This window comes from Mus musculus, chromosome 7 (genome assembly GCF_000001635.26).
Source record: "Mus musculus strain C57BL/6J chromosome 7, GRCm38.p6 C57BL/6J".
NCBI classification, from domain to species: Eukaryota; Metazoa; Chordata; class Mammalia; order Rodentia; family Muridae; genus Mus; species Mus musculus.
The window spans coordinates 73,322,485-73,349,819 of NC_000073.6; the positions used below are offsets into that span (position 1 = coordinate 73,322,485).

At 47.6% G+C, this 27,335-nt stretch overlaps 1 long non-coding RNA gene across 2 annotated transcripts in view; it reads right to left on the bottom strand.

The window, feature by feature from the left end:
* The window catches only part of A730056A06Rik (RIKEN cDNA A730056A06 gene), a 61,969-nt gene that overhangs the window by 8,679 nt on the left and 25,955 nt on the right, over nt 1-27,335 (bottom strand). Inside the window, exon 2 of one of the 2 annotated variants that reach the window (NR_040324.1) lies at nt 9,944-10,021. The exons of the other annotated variant lie outside the window; for it this stretch is intronic. This is a non-coding gene — a long non-coding RNA (RIKEN cDNA A730056A06 gene). The remainder of the gene's footprint in view (nt 1-9,943; nt 10,022-27,335) is intronic. 2 annotated transcript variants of the gene reach the window in all.

Here is a 27,335-nt window from a genome sequence, read left to right on the forward strand (position 1 = left end):
GAGAAAAGCAGAGAGAGCTCTCACCTGGCAGTGGTTGCACACGCCTCTAATCCTAGCACTAGGCAGGCAGAGGCAGGCAGATCTCTGAGGTCGAAGGCAGTCTGGTCTACAAAGCAAGCTCCAGGACAGTCAGGGCTACACAAAGAAACCATGTCTTGAAAAAAAACAAGCAAAGAGATGGGGGAGGGGGGTTGGGGTGAGCTCTAAGCCTGCCTCCCAGCTTCCCCAGGTCCCGCTGTTGCTCTTTACCACATAGCCACACCCTCAATGGGACTATGATCGTTAATTTGGTTTTGTATACCACCTGCTATTTCCTTTCCTGGAGAGGACTAGCAAAGCCTAGAATCTTTCCAAGACCGGGATAAATAGCAGATTTCGTATCTTTTCTATAAGGTGCATTTCAGAAAACACAGCAGGAAAGCATTCTGCAGTTTGACTTCATTCTGTGGGTGGAGTTGGAGCTCATCTTTTGCTTCCATGCCAGGAAATTCTTCCTAAAGCCGTAGGAACTGCTGCTATGTGTGGAGGACCAGACTCCCGGGAGGAGCAAGGAATCCTCAGCATTAGTGATATGGTTCAATTTTTGTGTCCCCCATTTTCATATCAAGTTCACTTGGTTCCTGTAATAAACTGGATGCATGCTTTCTTTGTTCATCCACTTAGTCATCCAGGGAAACCTACTGTGTGGAATAAGTTTGTGACTCGTTAAGAAGTATAATTTATAATAAAAATTTTTTCAGCCTTCACGATTGGGCTGGGAAGGCTCACCATGGCTGATGGGGTCTAGGAAGTTGCTGCCAGCTGTAGTCTCCCCCCTGCTCAGAAGGCTCGCAGTGGGCGAGGGCCACGATCGAAGCCCGTCCTTCCCCCAGGTCCCTTCCCGCCTCTCCTCACTCCTCAGGTGAAGCACGTCCCTCCATGCACTACATTCAAGGCACTGCTGTTTATTTCTTTGAACCTACATTTTAAATTAGCGAATGGTTGGAGAGCAGCCTCAGCAAACTGCTTGGTTTCTGTCTTGGTTTCTGGTTTGCCCCTGCGCAGAGACACCCATTGTAAGGCTAATCCTCGACTGTGGCGCAATTCGGAGAGGCTCTGAAAACTTTAGGAGTTAGGTCCTCCGGATAGGAAGTAGGTTAGGAATGTCCCCGGGGCTGTATCCCGGGAGTCGGGGCGGGCTTCCTGTATCCCCTTCCCCTCCGTTTCCTGACCACTAAGAAATGTAGATGCTCCTCCAAGTCAAGCTCCTGCTATCTTGATGTTCCTGACAAGGGCGCAGAGCCAAGAGACTGACCCTGAGACCATGAGCCAAAGTCTGTCTTTTTCACGCTGTCCTCAGAGAGGTGACATCACTGTAAAGCAACCAATGGGGTTTGGACTCTGGTGACCCCGCCCACTGGTGAGTTGCGGACTAGTCATTTCCCATATCTTTACTGTACTTTCCCCCAGTTAGGGGATGTAAGTGACCCCTCACCAGGGTGGTCAGGTTTAGAGCAGCTAGAGAAAGGTGCGGGATCCTGTCCTTCGTGGCATCTCCTGAGAATACGATCTTCATTTTCCCCTGCTCTGTTCTGAGGTATTCTTTGGCATTTTACCTTAGAACACTGTTCAAATATGGCCTGGTCTAAGAATTCTATTCTGGTTTAATTTCTGTCCTCGTGTTTTCTTTATTTTATTTTATTTAATCTTTAATTATTTAATTAATTAATATCTACGTAGGTACTTAGATCCTTCCGTGTCAACTCCCTACCTACTCCTTGGTTATTCCTACTCCCCTCTGTTGCAAAGTTTGGACCATTTAGCCCAAAGGCTTGCTGGATTTATCCAAGTGGGTGACCCATCCACACCTCGAATTTTTAGCTTTACCCTATCTCCCAACAATGTAAACTTATCTGTTCCCCCTCCCTGGGGGTCTTTTTTGTAGTTTTTTCACAGCTTTGAGACACTGGCCAGTTACAGCTAGCTGAATTATAATGATAATAGATGACAGTTGTTTAAGTAAGAGATGGGGGCTGGCGAGATGAGCCAGTGGGTAAAGGAGTCTCTTCCTGTCAAATCTGATGACCCGAGTCCAACTCCCAGGACTCACATGGGGGAAGGAGAGAACTGGCTTCCACACACAAGCCAACGCACACGCCTCACATCTCACACATGCATAACGAAAGTAATTTTTTTTTAAAAATCCAAGCTGGGTGTGGTGGCACAGACCTTTAATCCCAGCACTCCAGAGACGAGGCAAAGGCAGAGGCAGAGGCAGAGGCAGAGGCAGAGGCAGAGGCAGAGGCAGAGGCAGAGGCAGAGGCAGGCGGATATCTTGAGTTCCAGGCCAGCCTAGTCTACAAAGCTCATTCCAGGACAGCCAAGGCTACACAGAGAAACCTTGTCTCTAGAAACTAAAATAAAATAAAATAAAATAAATGCATTTTCAGGAGTCTCTCACCATTCCAGACAATCCTGACACTTTCAATACCTCTCCGCACCTCTTTGTTTGTAAGTGTAGTTGTTCAAACACATAACCACAGATACTGCACTGTCAATAGTCCAATGACTATGTGCAAATAGACATATTTAGTCCCTATTACAAAGGGTCAGGTATGGTTAGAGTTTGGAGATTGTTGAGTGAATATTAAATTGCTTCTCAGAAGTGCAGAATCCTTCTACTCATTATTGACATTATTACATGTGAAATGTTTTCTCATGCATGCCTCACTTTGCGATTCTTGAGGCTGTTGCTTTTCCGTTTGGTCTGGTCTCAAATTCCTGAGCTCGGATGCTGCTCCCACTTCCTGAGCGCTAGGACCACTGTGTAGCTCTGCCAGTCTGTAGATGGGTGGGCAGGTTGTCTAAACTATCAGTTTCACTTGGGGAGTGTAGACAGGGCATTCCAGTATTACTCTATGAGAAGAGGAGGTGGATCCGGTAAGGCTGACCGTCACTAGACTGTCTTTCTGGCCAGGATCGCCCACCCCCACCCCCACCCGCCATCACACAGATATCCTCTCCAGGGCACAGATGAGTAGCGCCCTGCCCTGCAGCTTAACAGGAATGTTATAAAAAGAACTGAGATGGCCAACATGCTCTTTAAGGGACTCTCTGTGCTAGAATTCTTGGAAACTATCTTCTCCTATTAGGTCTTTTTTAAAAGAGAGGACAGAGGTGCTGAAAAGTCAGGCTCGAATGCCAACTCGGTTCTCCTGATGCCTCACCTCCTGGTCTGGCCACTGTCAGCCACAGCTACCACCCCAGAACCTGGTCCCGGCGACATGAGCAGCATATCAACAACCTCACCCCACCCCCCCCACCCCTGGCCCAGGGATGGGTCCCTCTCTCAGTCATCCACAACCCTCTATGGATGCCAACATACTCAACATTCACCAGTATAAGCCCAGTACACAGTCCATGCCATCTAGGAGACAGTAGTAGCTGGCAGACAGAGAAATCTATGCTCAACCAGCTTTGACTCTGGGCTGATGACTAATCAGCTTCTGGGGGGGGGGGGGGCACGGCATCTTTTTTCTTGTTTAAAAAAGGCTTCAAGCGGGGCAGTGGTGGCCCACGCCTTTAATCCCAGCACTTGGGAGGCAGAGGCAGGCGGATTTCTGAGTACGAGGCCAGCCTGGTCTACAGAGTAAGTTCCAGGACAGTCAGGGCTACACAGAGAAACCCTGTCTCAAAAAACTAAAAAAAAAAAAAAAGGCTTCAAAAAGAGAGAACATTTTTAAATATTGAAAGAGCATTGTTACATAACTAACTGGTGACAAAAAGTGCCACTTCCCCTGCAGTCAAAGACCAAGCTTGACAAGACTCTTTCTACCGCCGTGTTTTTTCAGCTGTATCAAACTGTCTTGTCTGGTCCACCCACGAACGGAGCCTGCTCCGGAGCCCCTTGGGCTTCTCAGGCAATGAGCGAACTGGAGGTTTGGGACGCTGCTGACTTTGACTGCAATGAGTTTTGACGTGCTAAAGTCTGAGACAAATTTGGAATAGGAAAGCCTTCCCTCAGGCTCCTCCCAGGCCAAGACACAGAGCATCAGAAACACATGTTTTCATCTGAGCCTCCACGCAGCGGAAAGTGAAGATGGGCCGAAGTCCCAAAGACGGAAGTGGGGAAGGAGAAAGGTTCCAGGCGCTGTTAGGATGAGGACGCACAAGGTAGCCGCGGTCATGAGAAGAAAGATCCAAAGTTAATCAATAGAACCAGGGACAATACTGTTAAAAAGAAAAGGCGAGCCCCATAGCTTTTCAGGGTAAGGAGGCGAGCCCTCCTTCGGGCTCCACTGCAGGCCTTGGGCAGGAGCCTTTGGAAGGTACAGCTTGCGGATCGCCTGGGAGCCCGTTAGAAGTCAACATTTTCGAAATTCTATACGCTTATCGCGTGGGTAAAGTGTGAATGATTTATACCTAAAGTCAGCCTGGTGTATCCATCCATCTCTCCCTGCACTAACCGCCTTCACAGCATCTGTCTTACTAGAGCCATGTGCACACTATATGACCTGACTTAAGATGCATGCTCTGTAAGAAAAATACTTAACCCAAAACTCTTAGAATTGTTATTTAAATTTTGCCCCAAATATCCCATTTTTGGCTGCCTCCTCCTCTTCTTCTTCTTCCCTCCTCCTCCTTTAACAGAAGCAATTTTTAACTGAAGCCACAATTTCTAATTTTTGCTAGAGAGTTATTGACTAATTTGTGAGTCAAAAAGCTGGGTTTAGCCAGTTCCTGCTTTAGTGGAATGTGCCGTCCCCATCTTTCTGCAAATTACAAACACAGGGCTGTTGTCCATCGTAAACTCCTGGCTCAAGAAATCCAACTTTTCATCATAAATTCTGAGAGAAAAAGCTCGCCTGGGTGTCTCCTTCGCCTCAGCCTGTGTTCCCAGACAACTCACAGGCAACCCAGCCTATGGACGTCTCCCCAAAGGCTAACACTGCAGCTCTGCCAACAGCTGCAAGCTATAAATAGGACAGCTTGGGACAGTCGAAGGGGAGGGTCAAGAAACAAAATCTAATAAGTATTCAGATGCAATGGCCAAGAAAGCAGGGATGAAGAAGAAGAGAACTGGTGGAGAGCTGCAAACCGAAGGAACAGTCCACAGAAACGATGAGGAGCAGCTCAGCTGAGGGAAACTGAGGAAACCCATCAACCCAAGAACGACAGCTCCTTGATTAGAGTGGCTTTTTAAAATCTAGTTTTTGAGAATGTCATGCATGAATAGAATACGTTTTGATCAAGCCCATCCCATCTCCTCTTCCAACTCTTCCTTTACTGTCCCCACCCCTCACTGGTCCCTCCAGCATTGTATACTCTTTTTTAAACCCATTGAGTCTCCTTGCTACTGCCATCATGAGCATGGGTGTAGGGCCACTCACTGGAAGTCGGCCAGTCTATCGGTGTCCCAGCCAAAGAAAACTGACTCTCCTTCCTCAGTAGCTACCAATTCTCAACAGCTCCTCAGCGAGAGGCATGCCCCCAGCTATGCCCTACATTTGGCTGGCTTGATATTGTGCAGATCTTACCACGCTATTGTGCCTTTGGGTGGTGGGGAGGATGGGGACAAAGTCAAGCATCCAGATCCAGTGGCTCATTTGGGGCAAACACATAGGCAGCCTGAGTCTTTAGGGCAGTGACTTTCGCTAAACATGCTGTGTACCCCAAGTAGAGCATGGTTCTGCAAGGACAGCGCAGCAGCTTCACTATATCTTCAGTGTCACTTTCCCTAGCACACTGCATGTGCTTCCTTCCCCCTCACCATGGGGGGCTACAGCTCTGTTTCTTGTGGAAATAGTCCAGCAGTTCTCAACCTGTGGGTCACGACCCCTCTGGGGGTTGCCTATCAGGTATTTACATTAGGATTCATATCAGCAGCAAAATTACAGTCAGGAAGTAGCAATGAAATCATTTTCTGGTTGAAGTCACCGTAATGTGAAGAACTGTGTACTAAAAGATGGCTTTTAGCATTGGGAAGGTTGAGAACCACTGCCCTAGTCTGTTCGAGCAGCTATAACAAAACACCATCCACCAAGGGACTTAAAAACAACAGGAATGACCTACTTAAGGCTCTGAAGGCTTAGAAGCTGCAGATCAGGGCACCAGCAGAGTGGGTGCCCGATGAAGGCTTCCTTGTTCCTAGATGGTAGGGAGGGGCAAGGAACCTCTCTGGGGCCTCTTTTAGAGGTGTCGATCCTTTGTTCCTGGCTCTATACTCATGACCCAGTCACCTCCCTCGTGCCTAATTCTGTCACTTAAGGAATTAGTTTTAACATGTGAATTTGGCGAGTTCACAAGTATTCAGACCTCAGTACAACCTGAACACTGTCTTTATGTTAGTCTCTGTCAGGGCTCTATCCCCGGCACCTCCAGTGTTGCCTGGCCAGCTGATGTTTATGGATGAATGGATTGCTCCCTCAGGAAGACACATACAATTTAGAGAAGCCCCACTTAGGAGACTTTCTTTTTATATACATTCACAATTTATGACTTCTTTGTTTAGCCATGATGTCAGATGTTCCAACTAGAAGTATCTTCGGCTTGGGAATTATGAGTAAGCTGTTCCTTTGTAAAACAGCTGGGCTGCAAAGGGCAAGATGAGAAACTGCAGGAGGGAATCTGCTGTCTCTCCTACACATACTGGGTTTTTGTTTTGTGGACTTGGTTTTACTGGATTTGGTGTGTGGTGTGGTTGTGGTGTGTGTGTGTGTGTGTGTGTGTGTGTGTGTGTGTGTGTGTGTGTGTATGTCTGTCTGTCTGTCTATCTGTCTGACTGTGCCTGTGCCTGTATCTCTGTGTGTCTATGTGTGTCTATGTGTATCTGTGTGTATGTGTCTGTGTGTCTCTGTGTGTGTCTGAGTGTGTTTGTGTATCTATGTGTCTGTGTGAATGTGTCCGTGTGTCTGTGTGAGTGTGTGTGTGTGTTTCCATGTGTGTGTGTGTCTGTGTGTGTGTGTCCGTGTGTGTGCGTGCGTGTGTGTGTGTGTGTGTGTGTGTGTGTGTGTGTGTTGGTTATTTGGGGACTTTTTGAGACAGGGTGCCATGCATCCCGGGCAGTCTTTAAACTTTATGTAGTTTAAAGTTTACCCTGAACTCTGATCTTCTCGCCTCTCTACCTTTTAAGTGCTGAAACTACAGGCGTGAGATACCCAGAACATCTCCCGTTGGTTTTTTAATGTTCTGGTGCATTGGAATGAGAATAATGTGCAGATCGTGGACTCTTCCATTCCTAGGAACTACCTGCCTCTTCTTCCTGTGGGACTTTGCTTTCTGGAATGTAGGATTCACCCTAAGCCCACAGGAAGTGGTTCTTCCTCCTGCTAATCACGGGTATCACTCTGAGACTCTCTCTCTGAGCTGCACGTGTGAAGTGTCGCTCTGCAGGACTGACTCACACCCTTGGAGGGCCTCGACTTCTATTCTAACAGAATAAGCACCATCAGCCTGCTCGCTTCCTCCCTACACGGCCTGGAATGAGACACAGAGTGAAAGGGCAAGGCTGAAGGCATCTGCCCCCAAACAGAGCTCGAGGAGGTAGCGAGCCTTGTCTCATCCTTCACATCACAGTTCACACCTCATTGTTAAACCTCAAGCCCAGCTACGCACAGGCGCATTCAATGACTGCTTTGAAATGTCATGAGAGCCCTGGAGAATAAGAAAGTCTAGTTAGGGGTGGAAATCTCAACCTGTGTCTGCTGTTCTTCCTGTCACCCTGTCCAGTGAATTTTAGCCCTGCCTTGCCAGCCCCTAACATCGAATACGTCAATTCTTTGCAGTTAACATGTGCACAAGTACATGCATATATGTGTACATGTGCCCTACAAGTTTTGTTCTCTAGTGGTCCCTGACTAGCACAGGTGTGAACAAAGCCTACAACTAGCAAAAGCTGACCAGGGCAATACCTACCATTCTTGCTTGTATTGGTCCTATATGGTCAATGCTGAGCAAACCCTTCATCAATCTGATATCCTACAAAAGGGTCATGAGCTACGTAGAGTCTAAAAACTCTATGCACTGAGAACTCTACTTGCCACGCACACACTATGGGGAGATCTGAGTCTCAGAAGCAAGGAGGCTGGGGCTTATTTCAGTTACCAATGGATGTTTCATTCCGCAAAGAGTGTGAAGTTGGCCATGGACCTTACATGGGATGAACCAAAGAGGAGCGTCACTGGATGGGAGCACACAGTGATGCTCCCAGCCCCGTTCTGGCTGACACTCAGATAAATAGACAACTGTGTATGGACACCCTGTTAAGAGGAATTCCTCGGAGGAAAAGACATCTAGACTGTGGCTCAGGCCCTGCCCTGAGCAAGTCTTCCAGGCCAGTCCTAAAGGAACTTGAAGAGGTGTCATCAGTAGATAGGAGGGGGAGGCTTCAGGGATCAGTGTCAGGGTTCCCTAAGAGACACAGGGAGGAAGGTGGGTGCGTTGATGAGCTCCCTGGAGAACAGAGCAGCTGAGGACAGGCTGTTCCTCTGCAGGCGAGAACAAGCCAAGAAAAATCCTTGGCAGAAACACAGCTAAAGACAGCAACACGGATCCACGGAACGAAGTCTTAGCAGTGGGAACAACGTGGTTCTCGGTGACTTCCTATAGAAGCACGATTCTACCTACCAGGCTGAGCGGTCTATGCAAGAAGCTCACAGATCGCGTGGAGCCGGTTTGAAGGGCATACTATGTCCTAATTGGGAAAGGAATTCTAAGACTTCTCACATATCATGAATCAATGATGGGAGGGTTTGTGTGAAGGGGGACTAAGAGGAGAGGAGGGACTGATATTGGGATCTAAAATGAAGAAAGGACGGAAGGAAGGAAGGAAGGAAGGAAGAGAGTGGAGGAAAGGAAGGAAGGAAGGAAGGAAGGAAGGAAGGAAGAAAGAAAGAAAGAAAGAAAGAAAGAAAGAAAGAAAGAAAGAAAGAAAGAAAGAAAGAAAGAAAGAAAGAAAGAAAGAAAGAAAGGGAAGGAAGGTAGGAAGGAAAAGACAAAACAACATAACTCTCACTAAGTTTCTACAACAATAGAAGACCTACAGCAACAAGCAGGGTCAAGCTCAATGATATAATTCATTCCTTGGTTTCTGCAGAAGGTACTCAGTGTGGGGAATGAAGTCGTTACAAAAGTGATAGGCAGGCAGGCTGAGTAATCTGGGCCTGAGATTTTTAGCAACAATCCCCAGATAACAAGCTGCTCATGATGGAGGAGCCAGCTAACAAGAAGGTCAGTGTTTCCCCTGCTGATGCAAGCGACCTGAAGTCTGCTCTCTGAGTCCTTACCTCGTGACAAGGGAACCTCTGCTGTAACTGTTATAGGCAAAGCCAAAGCTCCCACAGGGCTGTAGTGACAACACAGCCCTGCCTCATGCTGTCCACTTGCTCCTTCTAAATCCCATGAGGTAGGTCTGCCTGGGGGAAGCCAGGCCACAGGCCAGAGCCAAGCTGTGAGGGACTGTGGGAAATGGAGCCTGCCCCCTCGGAAGCCCCTGTCGGGGAACATAGCTGGTCGCTCAGTGGGATCCATCTCAGATGACTTGCCGGGCGGGGATGTAACTGGGAACACTCAGGAGCAAGCAAGCAAACAGAATCAGGGACTCCGGTATCCCTGGGACATTAGGACTTGAAGACAATCTGCTGAAGTCACAGGAGAAATCATGCACGCGTCAGCTCCGCACGGAGCCTGGTGGGTGCCGGACATAGTGGCTGGCACGGGGTTTCACGGTGTGAGAAAAGGAAGTATATGTGCGTTCAAAGGAACACAGCAAGGTTCTCCCTCTCTCCTGCTGCCCACATCCAGATTCAGAAACACGGAGGCAGGAAATACTGTAGCTCTTGAGCTGGGAGGTGCTGAATTTCAAGATGACAAAAATACTTCCTTTTTACCCCTGACCCCTCCTTGTAACCACTGACATCACTAGGACAGAGCCCCGAGGCACTGGCTCTATAGATGAGTCATTTACCTTCAAGCTGTAGGCTCACTCTTGATAGCCGGGGGCTTTGGATAAAGTGTTAACCTCTCTGTGCTTTTGTTTCCTTTTCTGGGGAAAAAAAAGAAATACATAGAAAAGATCACTGCACACAGCTTCCTATATGAGTTAATATATATAAATCTGTTAACCAGGTGCCCAGTCTAAGGAACACTCGACCCCCACAGTCAAAGCTGCATTCGAGCAATGTGTTGTTCCCAGGGCACTCCACATATTAATGATATCATGGAGCAGACGCAGATACCTGCCCATGCACCAGGAAAGTGCCTGCTCCATCGTCAAGGCCACCTGGAATTCTTTTTATATATATGTATTTTTTATTAGGTATTTTCCTCATTTACATTTCCAATGCTATCCCAAAAGTCCCCCATACCCTCCCACCCACTCCCCTACCCACCCACTCCCACTTTTTGGCCCTGGCATTCCCCTGTACTGGGGCATATAAAGTTTGCAAGTCCAATGGGCCTCTCTTTCCAGTGATGGCCGACTAGGCCATCTTTTGATACATATGCAGCTAGAGACACGAGCTCTGAGGGTACTGGTTAGTTCATAATGTTGTTCTACTTATAGGGTTGCAGATCCCTTTAGCTCCTTGGGTACTTTCTCTAGCTCCTCCATTGGGGGCCCTGTGATCCATCCATTAGCTGACTGTGAGCATCCACTTCTGTGTTTGCTAGGCCCCGGCATAGTCTCACAAGAGACAGCTATATCTGGGTCCTTACAGCAAAATCTTGCTAGTGTATGCAATGTTGTCAGCGTTTGGAAGCTGATTATGGGATGGAACCCTGGATATGGCAGGCTCTAGATGGTCCATCCTTTTGACACAGCTCCAAACTTTGTCTCTGTAACTCCTTCCATGGCCACCTGGAATTCTAAAATAACCTTCATAACAGGATTTTCCTCTTTTTCTTCTCTCTTATTTTCTTGTTACAAAAGAATAGACGGGGCTCTAAAAAAGATCATATGTTAAGCTGTGATCACACAACTAGAAAATTCCGGAACCAGGTTTGAATCTTGTCCCGTTTCACTAAGGAATGTAGTGTTACTTCTACTCCATTCGCCCCTGCCAGAAACAGCCCGGGGAAGCCAAGTTAGGAGATGCATACGTAATTGAAAGGAGAGCCACGCCTGTGTTCCCTCCAGCTCCTGCTCACCTGACCATGAACAAACATGCTTCCACATTTCAATGTGGCCCTCTCTGCCCTTTGACAGACAGGCACTCAGTCTCCAAATGACAGTTGCTAAGGGATCCAGGAAGCACAGTTTGTCACTGTAAGTGATCTGGGGGTGGGAGTGGCAGAGGCGGTGGGCAGAGAAAGAACTGCAGACAGCTCAAGGCAGAGTTGGGGGTCCAAGTGTCTATCAGTTCAGCCATTCCCACTGTGATCCTCATACCCATGTGCCACGTGAAACAGCAGACGACAGACACCTCACTGCCTTCCACCCTTACAGGCCAGACACACAGACCGACAGCCGGAAGTAAGCATGGCATCCGCCCTACCCAAGAGAGAAAAAGAAAGCAAAGCAAGCCATTCCTTCCCTCTTAATGTACTGGTGGATGGAGGATTGCCTTTCTCATCAGGAGAGAACAGCAAGGCCTGTGAGCATAGGCTGTGTCGAGGAAGAAAAGTGGGTGCTGATTGGCCTTGAAGCTGACGCATTAAACTGGCTAGATTTCTCCTAACTCAGAAGTCTGCAGATGAGGCGGCCTTCACAGCTCTGCCTTGTGGCAGGGGAAATGTCGGACAGCAGGCTGGCAGGAGTACCAATAAGCTGGCCGTATTTGTCACTCTTGATCATTTTGTCATCCTGATTTTCTGCAAGCATGTATCACTTTTATAAATAAGAAGAAAGGTTAAGATGCGCACTGACTACTAGGGGGTCGGGGTCGTATGGAAAGGAAAAGCTTGCCATTTATGGAAAGCCAGGAGCCAACTGTGACTTCTCATCTAAAGGCGGCTTGAACTCATCACCGCATATCCTCGCAACTGCCAACTCCATAAACACGTTAGCTACAAATCACATTAATAACGCTCAGAAGAAAGCGAAGCTTTTATCTGGGAGCTCGCAGATGCCACCTTTGGGGGGTGGAGTCCTATTCCAAGTGAGGATAGCACACCCGTCTTTATATGAGGAGGCGATCAGCTACCTGCCCCATGCTGGCTCCTGAGGAGCAGTCACCGTGCCCTGCCCAGAACCTCTGATGCGCGCACTGTCCTGGGTTTTCCAATCCGATGCTAAGTCTAGCTCAGAAAGAGTAGTCTGTAACTGGTGTCATCCATAAATAATGAGGACCTGAGATTGCCTCAGATTCAAACACATGCGCTTATGATCTCAGCAGACGCCTGGATCATCACAGATGCTCTGTCCTAAAAAGGCAAGCTTGGGGCTCTGGAGCAGTGGAGGATGGATAAAGGCTTTAAAAGAAACTTTATCCCTGAGAATCACAGTGAAGCCAGCCAGTGTGCCCCAGCACTAGAGACAAGTCCAAGGCCAGTGGTCTTGGGAATAGTACTCTCTGAGGTCAATTAAGGTCATCCCAACTCCTTGGCAGGACCCGAGCATTTACTGAAGAGAAGCCCAGGGATCTTTTCTTTGTCAGCACTCAGGAGACAAGCGCCTGGAGCCAAGCCCCGAAGCTATCAGCAAGCCGTTCTTAGTCAAAGGCTGGCCACCTTCCAAGGCAAGGTCTAGGGACAGGTGGCTGCGAGTACAGCCTCCCTCCGAGCTTCATCCCCACAGGCATCCAGTTTTTCAACACTCCCAAGCAGGGCCTTCCAGAGAAGCCATGAGGCCCAAGTGACCCCTGATTTCAAAGGCTGCGGTGAGAAGATGGCACAATTCTTCCCCGTGTGTTCTTTTCCATAAGGTGGCAACACCGTCCCCACAATCATGGGCTAAGAGGCAGATGGGCTTTCACGAGCTGTGGAGAGATGAATCTGTCTGTTAACCAGCAGCGCAGCATTTCTGTGTTTGCTGCACACAGACTTCCTTAACCTAATGGAAGTGCCCTGCATGGACGAGTGGCCTTAGGCAGTAGTTAGGCTACCAGGGAGGCTCCTCCACAAATATAAGAAAGGCTTGCCTGTGTCACAACCCCTAATGAAGCCCCCATGCTCCCAGTCCCTTGTGCCTTTTCTTGGACCCAGAGGCTACACACCCCACTCTTGGCAACATCCTTCTAGAATCAGGTCCATTTTTCTGAAAACTGACCATCCAAATCACATTTTACCAGACCTCCTGCATAATCTCTAGTGACCTAAGGATGCTGTTGTCATGGCCTCCTGTGAGCACCTTAGGCTATGACAATGGCCTCTCAACACTGCCTCTAGAGCAGCAGCGGAACCCAAACAAACTCCGACTAAATGACAGAATCAAAAATCCCCAACCTTGTACATACATATCTCTCTCTTTTAATACCATTTGTATGGAGAGTTCTGAAACCACCCTGGCTACATTTGGATGGTGTTTCCTACCCTGGTTCTCTCTCTACCCTCCTAGCTCTTGAAATCACACCCAATACCCCACACTGCGATCAAAGAGGACACAACTACTGTGCACTTTGGTCCATTGCAAAACTGATCAGCTCCAATAAAAAGCTGGCATTTTACATAAAGTAGAAACAGGGCACAGTGCAGAGAGCACAGTGTGGTGTGGCTTCCTGATAGGCACAAGAACTTCAGGGAAATGGCTCTGACATTCACAGATGATGTCCTAGCCATTGCGCAAGGTCCTCTTTATGGAGTCTTAAAGATGATAGTTTACGGTCAGGTTGGCTGAGGTCTTTATCATCCAGCTCCCTCAACGAGCAACAGCCAGAAGCATCTAACAATGGTTTACTGAGTGAGTGCCTGCTTTAAACAGGGACCTGACGAATGAGATTTGTCTCCAAGGCTTTCAGATTTGCTAAAAATATTCTCTGCTTCACAATCAGGACTCTTTTAAAACAATAGATAAATTTTGCTCCAGTCTTCCCGCAGGAGCCCACTGGGTGAAAATGTACGTAGGGAAATAAAAGCTTCCTTCACTGGCCTTGCAGATTTTCTGAAAGACTTTGTCTCCAAGCTGGCTCAGGAGCGAGTACTCATTAGATGCAGCACACAGCTCTGACTCTCGGAGGCCCAGCTTCAGGGCACGCTGCAATCCATCACCCCTAGGAACCTGTCCAAGCTGAGCACCAGAGGCTGGAGGAAGTGTGCACGGCCACAAGTCTTCCTCCTCCCTACAAAGCTTTCCTAGCCAAGGGAACAGGACAGCTTGCTAACCCTTCTGACGCTCAATTTCTTTGTGGGCAAAGAATATACCAGGCCATATTGAGAATACTAAAGACAAGCCTCCTGAATGTGTTCAAGGAAGACTCCTTGAGTGCTTTTCTTCCACCTATGAATGGACTGGTTAAGACAGATAGACTACCATATGGATCTGACAGGAGAGATGGAAGAGGAGCAGGTAGGTAAGAAACATGTCAGGAGATTTGTCAGGCTGGGTGGCATGAAAATTCTTCACGTTGTTGCACAGGGCACAGCATCAGGTCTCAACACAACAAGCCAACAAGTCCCCTGAAGAGGACATTGACAACACAGATTCCTGAACCCAGACAGAATCCGAAACTGTAGCCTCAATAATATGCATTTCTGTGTGTATTTATATACTGTGCATGCATTATGCATGCCAGTGTGCATGTGTTTAGGCACACGTGTGCACATGCACATGAGACTCCCCAATTGCTCTTAGAGAGACAGGTTCTCTCACAGGAATCCAGAGCACACCAGTATAGCTAGTCCTGTTAACCATGGAGCTCCAGAGAGCCCTTGTCTCTGACTCCCAAACATTGAGAATATAGGCAGGTCGTCATGCTGAGTTTCCAGTGCTCCACACGAGTTAAGCAAGCATTCCCCCAACTGAGATAAATTCCTCAGCCCAGATCACAGAGCAGGCATCTTAAGTAAGAGCCCTGGTCTATAGGCAGTCCCTTGGGTTGCACTGCTACAGGGAGGAAAGAGTATCAGAGGCTAGAACAAGGCATTTATTGCTGGCATGGCCATGGCCCTGGCCACCACGTAGGCACAGGTTGGACATGGCTGATGTGAGACAGAATGGGATAGAGGAGAAGAAAGAGCCCCAGTTGTGAGAGGAGCATAGAGCCCAACACACCTAACACAGCAGGCACTGTGATGGCTAGCTATGCCACCAACCCCTGCAGTACCTGGCATAAAGAATGAACATGACAAGAGACAGAGGTGCCCGTTGGGGTAGGTGCCACAGGCCCAGCAGAGGAGTCTGGCCTGGGTGATGATCCTAGAGTCCCAGTGCTCAGGGCTCATCTGGAAAGGAGAAACTCCCTGAAAAGACCTGTAAAGGAAGAAGATGTCCTGAGGTACTGAGCATGCAGCCCATGAAGGCAGAGAGGGGACAGTAGGGTCCAAGATCATGAGGGGACAGTAGGGTCCAAGGTCATGAGGGAGTTGGGATCAGAGTTGCTAATCCATATAAGTGTCCGGCCAGTCAGCAATACTGCTTAGGAGAAAAAGTGTGCGATGGTGCGCAGCAAGAATGCTCTAGAGAGTAGGTATATGGCATGTACTCCCAATTTCAGATATGTTCACCTGACAGAGTTTGTCTCTTGCAAGTCAACGAGCTTGTGCCTGTTCAAATATACATAGAGAGGCTGGGATGGAGGTGCATGCCTATAATCCCAGCACTAAGTCTGCCTTAGTCTCTCACCTGTGTCCACTTCAGGAAAACACTCCTCCACGTGTTTGCCCCAGCAAAACCCCATCCAACGCAGCTGACTCTCCCAAGAACCCTTAAGTTTCCATTTCAGCCACTCCATGAGTGACCTAGACCATCATCAGATTGTAAAAGTTGACATTATTCTCAGCCTAATGCTTTGCAGTGTGAGTGAGCAGAAACACTAGAGGATCTACTCTTTGATCGATCCAGACCATGTGACCTGCTTTAGCCACTGCTGTATTGTTGGCAGATACAAGACGGGTAGTCCACCAACTTTGCCTGTGTGGTTTGCACTTGGCCCAGAGAGAGTGTTCTAATCACCCAAAGTCCCTGAAGTGGACTTTCTCTTGCATAACAGCTGCCCCAAGCCACCAAGACTTAAGAAGCTGGCCAGCCTCAACTTGAGCCTTGGGGTTCTGTAGTGCCCAGGCAAGGCCCAGGAGAGCAAAGTACACATCAGCAGAATCCAAACTGCCTCTCAGACCTGAGCCTATGAACAGAGTGGAAGACTGCGACGCCCACTGAGACGCTGGCTTCACAGGCACCCAGTGGCACTGCAGCCATGGATAACTAATGTCCCAGCTTCCCAGCCAGCAGATCCGGGAAAATGAGAACTGTTGCTTTATTTCAACTATATCATCTGGAGGTTCCAAAAATAATATATCCTTCACAAAGTTATCTTAGCATATCTCTTAGTACCAACTGAATTCTTCAACTGTGTCAGTCTATTTTTCTATTTGATGACTTGAAAGTTCTTTTTTAATGCTTTTATGTGCATACAGTAATTACTCAATAACAACAGGTCTCACTTGGGAAGCAGAGGCAGGCAGATTTCTGAGTTCAAGGCCAGCCTGGTCTACAGAGTGAGTTCCAGGACAGCCAGGGTTATACAGAGAAACCCTGTCTCGAAAAACAAAAACAAAAAACAAAACAAAACAAAACAAAAACAGGTCTCATTATCATCATACCTGTATTTGATGTATTTTGATCATATTTACTCCCACTACCCTTTCTTGTCCCACCCCTGCCCCATTTACAGATTCCTTTCTTCTTCCTAACCAATCCTCAGCACATTCTGTGTGTGTGTGTGTGTGTGGTGTGTGTTTGTGTGGTGTGTATGGTGTGTGTGTGTGGTGTGTGTGGTGTGTGTGTGTGTGTGTGTGTGTGTGTGTGTGTGTGGTGTGTGGTGTATGTGTGTGGTGTGTGTGGTATGTGTGGTTGTGTGTGTGTGGTATGTGTGGTGTGTGTGGTGTATGTGTGGTGTGTGTGGTGTGTGTGTGTGGTATGTGTGGTTTGTGTATGTATGTGTGTGGTGTGTGTGGTGTGTATGTGTGGTGTGGTGTGTGTGTGTGTGTATGGTATGTGTGGTATGTGTATGTATGTGTGTGGTGTGTGTGGTGTATGTGTGTGTCTGTGTGGTATGTGTGGTGTGTGTGTGTGTGTGTGTGTGTGTGTGTGTGGTGTGTGTGTGTGTGTGTGTGTGTGTGTGTGTGTGTATCATTAGGTATCCTTACAGGGGCATGGGTGAGAGGTTGTTCCCAGAAACCAGAAACCTGAGCACCTTGCCAACGATGCATAACCATGCAATAAGGGGATGGTAATAAATCATTTATTAGATGAGTGTCCACTTCGAGTATGCCGATGAGGCATGAGGTCTCTCTCAACCCCCACCCTTCTCCATACATGTGGTATGGAATCATGGCTCACATCAGATCCCTGAAGCCTCTTGAGATCACTTAGAGAGTCTGCCCTCCAGTCTGGTCCTGGGTGGCACTGCAAACAACCCCACCCACACCCCCTGCCTCTGGGGAGTGGCAGTACAGGTCTCTTTCCTGGACCACCTCTTTTCTCAAATAGCCTCTCTTACAGGAGTCAGCTTAGGGTCTAGGCCTGATGTAAGAACACAGGTAGATATCCTAGATGTGACCTTCATCCTTGAGATGAGACATGCTTCGTCTCATGTACCTTCTAAGATCCAGACTTCCCAGCAACCTGGGCCAGAGGATAATTTGAGGCATTGGGTCCAATCAGCTACTTCTCTAAGTGGAAGGCTTTTGTGCAAAACAGATAGAAGATGTGACTCTGGTGGAAACTAGGTGGAGCTGTTCAGATTCCCTTCTCAGTGGTCACCTCCATCCTGAGTGCCCATCATCAGTCATGTGACTCTGATGTATGGCCCCAAATCTGCCAACCTCATGTCTGTTATTATGCCCAGGTCTTGATCACAGAAAATGCGCAGGCACTCTCTCTGAATCCTGGGTCCCATTCTGAACCCTAATAGTCAGCAGATACTCAGAGGTCCATCTAGCCTGGGTAGACCATACTCTTCACGATATTAGGGGCCCATTGTGAAGAGAGACAGAGCAGAATTACAGTGTGACTTGAAGCTGACAACGTGCCAAGTTTTTCCCTCCCCTGTTACAAGACTCATTGTCTTGCTTTTATAGTTTCAACTCACCCAGAACCTGATATTCCTTGGGAGAACAGCCTGCTCTCAGCCCCGTTCCCATTCCATGTAACTGAGTTAAAGACTATTTCATCTCTCTTCATCTCTACAAGCAGACACGCCCAACCCAAGCCAAGTCCATCGGAGCATCCTTCTCTGTAGCAACAGTGATTGTCTCCCGGTTCTTCTCTTTCTCAAAGGATCACCATTCCAAATGGTAGGAGACAGAAAACTGAGCCAACTGACACAACTGAGAGTCAATTCTGAGGCTTTGGACCAGAACTTTCTTTCAACTGATGCCGCTGAGTAATAAGAAAGAAGCCATAGGTGTGCTGGTTCCCACTGGGTAGGGAAAGCCTGTCCAAAAATGACACCACTCCAACAAAAAACAGACACATTCTGGTACATCTAAATGGCTACATCTAATTATGCCTGAAGCTAACAAAACCTCCCTCTTCACCCCCCCCCCCCCCGGGTTTCTCAGTGATAAAAACTGATAACATTGCCCTGCTCTCTTTTGGCTTCATCTAGTTTTAATCCGGTTTGCATATAATCCTTCCAGTATCTGAAGTAGCCCTGATCTTGCTTTGCCCATCCTCCCCCAAAATGGCTTCATCAGATTGATGTCCCCAGCACCCTGCCCCATGGGCCCATGCCTGTTGGGACATCTAGGATGTCCTGAGCCCTTTTCTCCACCAAGGGCTGCTGTCACAAGTCACTGAGGTCTTTCGTCATACTTCTCTTGCAATCAACAGTACCACCTTGCCAACTTCTCAGGATGAATCAGCCTAGATAATTTAAAGAAGGAAAATGAACTGGGAAGATGTGCTCGCCTTTAATCCCGGCACTCAGGAGACAGAGGCAAGCAGATCTCTGAGTCTGAGGTTACCCCAGTGTGATGGTTTGTATATGTTTGACCCAGGGAGTGGCACTATTAGGAGGTATGGCCCTGTTGCAGTAGGTATGTCACTATGGACATGGGCTTAAGACCCTCACCCTAGCTGCCTGGAAGTAAGTCTTCCACTAGCAGCCTTCAGATGAAGATGTAGAACTCTCAGCTATGCCTGCACCATGTCTGCTTGGATGACGCCCTGCTCCCACCTTGATGATAATGGACTGAACCTCTGAACCTATACGCTAACCCAATGAAATGTTGTCCTTTATGAGACTTGCCTTGGTCATGGTGTCTGTTCACATCAGTAAAACCCTAAGACACCCCTGTCTACAGAGTGAGTTTCAGGACAGTCAAGGCTACACAGAGAAGCGATCCAACCAAAATAAAAAAGGAAACCTCTTTGGCATGCTTCTTTTCAGCATCTAATGTCCAAGTTTGCCTGACAGCTGCACCCATCCTTATAGAAAGGAACTCTGGAATGTGAGCCAGTAGGGATGCCTAAGCTGGTGAGCTGACAATATTGACAGCTCATCAATGCCTCTGCGTAGGTTTAGCCACCTGCCTCCATCCAAATAGAATAGTGTAGTTCTGACCACAGGAAAGACAGAAGCCCCCAGCTTGTGGTATATGCAGCTGATTCCCATGTAAATACACTTGGCTCTCAGTACATTCCTTTGCTTCAGATGACCTGGGCCCTAGTTGCCCAAGATTTATTCACTAAGATCTCATAGCTTTGGTATCAGTTTGCCTCACAAATACCCACAATGTTCAAATGCAAATCTCTCCACTCCATTTCTTTCAAGAAGCTGCCTCGGCCAAGTTCAGGAATGCTATCCTCTAGGTATGGCATGGCTCTTACCCACTTGAACACTCAACAGGCTGTATTCACCCATGAAATGACAAGCTACTATCATTCCATCATGAGTTAGCAGGGTAGAGGAACAGTTCACGAAGCCCCACCCCTCCCTGATGATTGAAAGACCATTGGAGGAAAGATATTCTCTTCAGTGCTGTGGCTCCTCCCCAGTTGCCTATACTCCTATAAGAAACTCTCAGAAAGCCATTGGTTCATTCAGCTAGATGTAGGTAGACTCGCTTCTGTGGTCTGCCTTGCTGTCCTGTCTGGGATGAGCAAACATTTGTTCAATTTCCCAGGAAAAGCTCACCTAACACTCAAGCATGCAGAGCAACTTATTCAAGCCAAGCCAAGCCAAGGAATTCAGCTCCTTTCATTATTTTTCTTTCTTTCTTTTTGTTTTAATTCTTTGGGATGGGGTCTTGCTATGGCGCCCACACTCAGGACCATCCCCTCCTGAGCCCTCCAAGGACTGGTTAACAGCTGCATGCCACCACAACCAGTTTGGCTCTCCTCTTTCAACATTATCATGACGCTGAACGTGAGACACCTGACTGCAGACTGCTAGCTAACCAGGTCCAGCGTACATTTCTGTCATCTCTCAGAGCATTCTCATCCACCGTGGAATTCATTCCAGCCCTAAAGCTAACGGCTTCCAGGTCTTAACACTGTGACAATGCCATCAAACCCGATTGGATCTGCCCACCTTCACAATATTCTCAGACAACCCACAGATCCCTCCAAATCAGTGTGTTCAAAACAGAACCCTGTATTTTCTTCCAAAACATGGTCAACTAACTCTGTCTCTTAGCCCAGTCCGTTGACTGAACACTCCCATGGGTTCAAATCATAGCCATGAAAATCATGCCTTATCTTGTTTTCCAGTTGATGCTGCAGGCTCCATCTCTCTCTTCTGCTCCTCCCCTCCAGCAGCAGCACTGAGTTATGATAACAGCCTGGTCTCCCATCCCCACCCCAAAACCTACTGTCACCCCATAGTCATGGACGTGTCTATAACATGAGCCTCCACCACCTGACTGTGATCTTCCAGAGTCAAGACTACTTCCCAAATCTGACATCACAGGCAGCCAGGTACACACAGTGCCCTTGGTTCTCAGTTAACCAGGAGGGACACCTTGCCAGGCTCTGTTCCATACCCTCACCATTACACACCATCTTCTACACCTCCTGAAGTTTGAAAATTCCTCTAATGCTGCATTTCTCTCCTGCCTCAGAACCCTTCTGTATGGGATTGCTCTCGTGTCTTAGGAATATAAACTCCACACATTACCCCTAGCTGAATCCCCACCTCATGACCAGCTATCAGAAAACTAAAAGATCAGCAAAGGAGTTTCCATTTCCTAACCTTGTTAGTCGCGTCTCCCTTATTCCTCTAATGACCCCCCAAAATGACCTCTGAAAATGTGGGTCGTGGTGCACAGGCAAAACCAATGGGAAGTTGCCATTTCTAGTCTAAAGGAAGGTGCCTCAAAAGTTGTGCAAAGGGAACCTACCCTTGAAAGGAGAGGAGAGAGTTGTACAAACTCCCTCCATACTCCAAGGCAACCCAAAGAAACCCTCGCCCCCAGATACCCTCTACCACCACCACCACCACCACCACCCCGCTGCATTATCTGTGGTCACCCAGGAAACAGGTTTGGTATTTATGAGTCTCAGAGGCTGCTGCCTAGGCAAGCCTCCAAAGGCAGCCTCCAGCTTTTAAGAGAGGGCTCTTTTCTTCTATCTCATTAGCCAGAAACACTTGGTGGTTTAATGCTTGCTCTTCTTCTCACATGCAGAAACGTTAGTGGCTCCTGACTGTGACAGCCTTTTACATTCTCAGTAGGTCACTCCACCTGGAAGTAATCTGCAGGACAGAGAGCTTCAAAATCCTCCACATGACCCCTGGATGAAATACTAGGGGGAGCAGTAGGCCCTCAAACTCCTGGGGTTCCACCTCAGGCTGCAGCTTTCCACATGAAAAGGCAGAGGCATGAAAGGGAAGAATCAATCCTACTCGACAAACTGTAACCCACCAAGTCGCGCTTTATGGTAGGGTCTCATAAAATGCGTGCCTTTATTAATGCACTCATTTTTATGCACCCCTCACAGGGATCCCTGTGGATGAACAGCCTTCACTCAAAGCACTGGAACCCACAGCCAGCGGCAGATCCAGAGTCAAGAAGTCAAACAAAGCAACAGGAAGCCAAGGCAAGAAGGGAACCAGCAATCTATTGATTCCGTCAACCAAGAGCTACTACTAGGTGGCAGCTCCTACTACGTGCAAGGTTTTGCGGAGGAAGTAGAAAAAGCCCTGTGCCCTTAGATTACAGTGTGTCATCATGATCCACAATGGAAAAGGTCCGTGAAGTGCCTCAAAGCCAGTTAACTTTGGCTCTGATTCCAGGGGCAACCTAAAGTCACTGAGTGCTTTTTTGAGTTGGCAAGTGACATCATCTGATTTATATTTTGTTTTGTGCCATCTGGCAGATGGTGAAAGATGAGAGATCAAGCCCGGGTGGTATAATAAATGCAGCATAGGAGAGCAACAGAGTGGTGGCTTCTTGGGTGGCAGGTTGGCATGGAGTTACGCTAGTCCTTGTGGGCCACATAGCAGAAACGAGAAGGAAAAGCATTAAGATGTCTCCTTGCTTGCCCACTTGAGCAGTCAACAGAACACGTGCTGCTTCTGAGATGGAAAGGGCCGAGTAAGAACAGCAACCATCTTTCAGTTCTGAGCTGGCTATTTTACAGCTGAGATAGATGCCCAACTGCTGACATGCAGAGAGCAACCGGCCACACAAGTCAGAAGCTCGGGCTGGGAGGGATAGCCTGAGCTAGAAGCAGAAATAGCCTTAGAGGCTAAGGCAGAAGAATGACGGTGCGTGCTGTACCAGCAAAGAGCCAAGCAACACGACAGCCCCAGAGTTTCCATTCAAAGGCAGGCTTGCTTCCGAATGGAAAAGTGAAAGGATTGTGAGGGAGCTCTATTGCTTCTTCAACAAATTTCAGATCTCCTGTACTTTGAAAAAGGGGTGACTGTTTATCAGGAGGATCAGCCCCCCAGTCCCTGTTCCAAGCCAACACCTTTCAAGGCCTCAAACAGGTCGTAGCACACACATATTGAAGCCTCCGTGTCCTCCTGTGTGAGGTGATGTGGCTGTTGCCCTTTCACCCTCTATTTGAAGCCCACTCATTCTGAGGCTCACATTCTTAGGTCAGTACGATGCTAGGGAGTGGAGGAACAGGTGCTTAGAAATATTCCCAAGTCCCCACATCAAGAAATTCTTTTAAGGCTAGAGAGATGGCTCAGCCGTTAAGAGCACTGACTGTTTCTTCCAGAGGTCCTGAGTTCAATTCCCACAATCACATGGTGGCTCACAACCATCTGTAATGGGATCTGATGCCCAATTCTAGTGTGTCTGAAGACAGGTACAGTGTACTCACATACATAAAGTAAATAAGTAAATCTAAGAAAGAAAGAAAGAAAGAAAGAAAGAAAGAAAGAAAGAAAGAAAGAGAGAGAGAGAGAGAGAAAGAAAGAAAGAAGGAAGGAAGGAAGAGAGGGGAAGGGAGGAAGGAAGGAAGGAAGGAAGGAAGGAAGGAAGGAAGGAAGGAAGAAAGAAAGAAAGAAAGAAAGAAAGAAAGAAAGAAAGAAAGAAAGAAAGAAAGAGAGAGGAGGGAAGAAATTCTTTTAAGGCTGGCCCTGGTAACACATAGCTTTATCACAGTGCTTGGGGACAGAGGCAGGTGGATCTCTATGAGTTCAAGGCTGGTCTGTTCTACATAGTGAGCTCTAGTACTGCTAGGGCTATGCAGAGAGACCCTGTCAAAGGGGCAGGGGGAAGCCGGGAGTGGTGGCTCATGCCTTTAATCCCAGCACTTGGGAGGCAGAGGCAGGCAGATTTCTGAGTTCGAGGCCAGCCTGGTCTACAAAGTGAGTTCCAGGACAGCCCGGGCTACACAGAGAAACCCTGTCTCAAAAAAACCAAAAAATAAAAAATAAAAATAAAAAAATAAAAACAAAGGGGCAAGGGGAAGAGAGAAGGAGAGAAATGAATTCTTCCATAAAGTTAAAGAAGTCAGACAGGAAGAATGCAGTAAAGATCCTCACAGATGGCTTGCACAATGCCTCTCCCAATACCCCCTGGGACAACTGACAACTCAGGGAGCTACTGACAAGAACTGTCCTAATGCCAGGCAGACTCTTCTTATGGCAGGGGCAACTCAAGCATTACTGATCATCATTCCTTGTGCTACCGATGGTGAAGGGAACTCAAACATTACTGATTATCGTCCCTCATGCTACTGTCTGTGCTATGATCAAAGTTCCTGAGGGTTGACAAGGACAAGAGGTAAAGAAAGCTACCTACTAACTCTGCGCCTCAAGCTTCGAGCCCGGCACTGATGGTAAGACTGCTTACCACTCACTGTGCCCAGGGCTGCTTCCCTTATGGGGCATGAGGCTGTGGGCAAAGCAGGAAGGAAATAAGAAATGGTGACTGGCAAGCCGGAAAAGATGCCGATATTGAAATTAATTATAAATAACTGTTAACTTCAAACTATGAACAGAATCCAGAAGTAAGACACACTGAGACAAGTGCCACGGAGGCAAAGAGGAGCTGAGATGGCGTGCCTGGGTTCTACCATGTAAAAGATAGAAACCCTGTACACGACATAGCAAAGACGACCCCCACACCAAGAACGTGCTGCACTAAATAAGCCGGTTACAGCAGGCCACGAAAGGTGTGGTGCCATTTTTATGCAATATAGTTTGTATCTACAATCAACACTCCATAAAGGCAGAAGGTAGATGCATGGGTGCTTGGGGCTACAGGGGAAAGTAGAATTGTATTGTTGAGAATGATGAAAACATTTAAAAATTGATCAGAAAAATGGCTGCCCAGTATGCCTAACTGGGAACATACTGAAAACATCGCTGAGTTGTATAGTGCGTGAGGTAAATTTCACCAAAGCTACATTTTTCAAGTACCTGAAGCAGCTGCTCTTGTACAGGTTTGGGCTGGTAAAAGATGCTGCTTACTTCCAAATGATGAAAAATGAAGCTGGCTATTGATTCCATTATTGAAGTAAGAGCCACTCCCCTGTCATAAGGGAGCAGGGAGCTATCGAGAGCTGCTCAGAAAACCCAGTGTTCTGAAAGGACTCCTCCCGGTGTCTCTGGGGATTGGAAGGGACGTTAGAGCTGGTTGTTTGGAATATATGATCAAATGAAGCATGCACATTCTACAATAAATGCCACTCTTGCCAGCTCTGCCATTTGCAATATGTGCACAAAGACAAAGCTCTTCCTGGATGTGAGATGGGTGGCATGCTTGCACGGAGGAGAGCTGGAGGGATGAAGAGTGCCGTTGATGGATGCAGAGAAGATGCTGGAAGACGTTGGGGTGTGGTTTACACTGGTGATGGAGAATTGTATAACTAGCTGCTCATAGTGCTGGGAGCTGCAACAACAGCAGCCTTGATAGATCTTAAAACTGAACACTGCTTGAATTTTTCGGTTATGACTCTGATACTTACTCCTGCCCAAATCCAGCCCACCTCAAGCTTGAGCTGCCTCAGGAATCACCTGATAGGTTTGTGAGATCACAGCTTTCTGGGATTAGCCCAGAGTTCCTAATTTAACCAGTCTGGAAACTTTACATTGCTAACAAAGTCTAGCTTTGGGGAGGGGAGAGGGTCAGATGACCCTTTCACAGGAGTAGCATATCAGATATCCTGTGTACCAAGTATTTATATTATGATTCACTAACACTAGCAAAATTACAGATATGAAGTAGCAATGAAATAATTTTATGGCTAGGGGTCACCATGCCATAAGGAACTTGTATTAAAGGGTCACAGCATCAGGAAGGTTAAGACCCACTTGTCTAAGATGGTGCATCTTACGCTGAAGCCGGGTAGAAGCAGCCAATCTGTGAACCTCACTGTGAGCAGCAACAGTGAACACAACCCTCCAAGTGCAGTCCAGGGCTGGATGACAAGTGTCCCAAGGACTCTTCACCAGACATATCTGCAGATACTTCAGGGATAAAAAGGGAAGGAAGGAGAGAGGGAGAGGAAGAGAGAGGGAGAGGGGGAGAGGGGGAGAGGAGGAGAGGGGGAGAGGAGGAGAGGGAGAGAGAGGGAGGGAAGAAGGAAGGAAGGAAGGAAGGAAGGAAGGAAGGAAGGAAGGAAGGAAGGAAGGATTGTTCTAGCACAGGAGAATCAGCTGGGTCCCTCGTGCCATTTAAATTGGATTCTCGGCTTCTCAGTTATTGATTACAATCAGGCAGGTTATCCCAGTAATAAATTGCCTTAAATTATTGAAGTGGTAATGGGCCCAGCTGGGTAAATAACGGACAGGCCAGCACAGATCTATATTCATGACGAGGTTGTCCTTGCAGCACGGTTCCCACTGGGTTTGCCTCAAAGGTGTTTGTTCCCACCAGTCTGCTATTTCTCAATGCTTTCCCATCTGCCAGCTCTCCAGCTGAGGAGGCCGAGGTCCACCAAACATCTGGGGCGAATCTCTGAAGCCAGGCTCCCTGGTCCCCCAGCTCACACTCATAAACGCAGGAATCCTAAGTGCCTTTAATCGACCTGCCAGCATGTGTGCCAAGAGTATTTAAACACCCTCTGGTGACAATGAAACTCATGATTTGAAACATGCATTCCTCAATTACGGGCTGCATTTAGAGCAAATTGATGAAGCTGCACCTAAGAGGGCTTGGTTCTTCAAGTGAATTTTCTTTAAAAAAAATTTGAGATTTCAAGATTGTGATTTTTGTCCCAGTGAAATGAACGTTAGTAAATTCACTGTTTTCGTAAGGAAGCTTTCTATGTAATGAGATATGGTAGAAAGTGGCCGTGGCAGGACAGGGGGAGATTAAGATAGGCTCCTCTGAAAGAAAGCAGCATGAGTCAGAGCATGCAAATCATCATGAAAACGAAGTCATACAACTATTGCGTAATAGGTTCGTTATTATCCTAGAGAGTCCACTACCTAAAGGAAGATCAGAGTGGGTTCCAATGAGCAATACCACAAGGAAAGGAAAGAACGGGGTGCCTGAGAGTGCCTACCTTCCTCTGACCTGCCCAGCAGGTACTTGCCCAGCTTGGCAGAAACGTGCCTTGCTGACCCACTGCAGGCAGGGGCCAACCATTTCCACACACCATAATACTTGCCACTTCGGATGTTTCCAGTGTTCTTGCAGCCTCCCAGATCCTTGGATTATAGAGGACTGTATTCGTTACTTTCTCCTTGCTATAACAAAAACCGCCAACAAATGCATCTTCAGGAGTACAGTTTATTCAGCCTCAGTTTTTAAGAAGAGATCCAGTTCCTCGTGGCAGAAAAGGCATGGTGGCGGGACCGAGAGGCAGCTGGTCACGGTGTGTTCACAACCAGGAAGTAGATACAAATGCTGATACT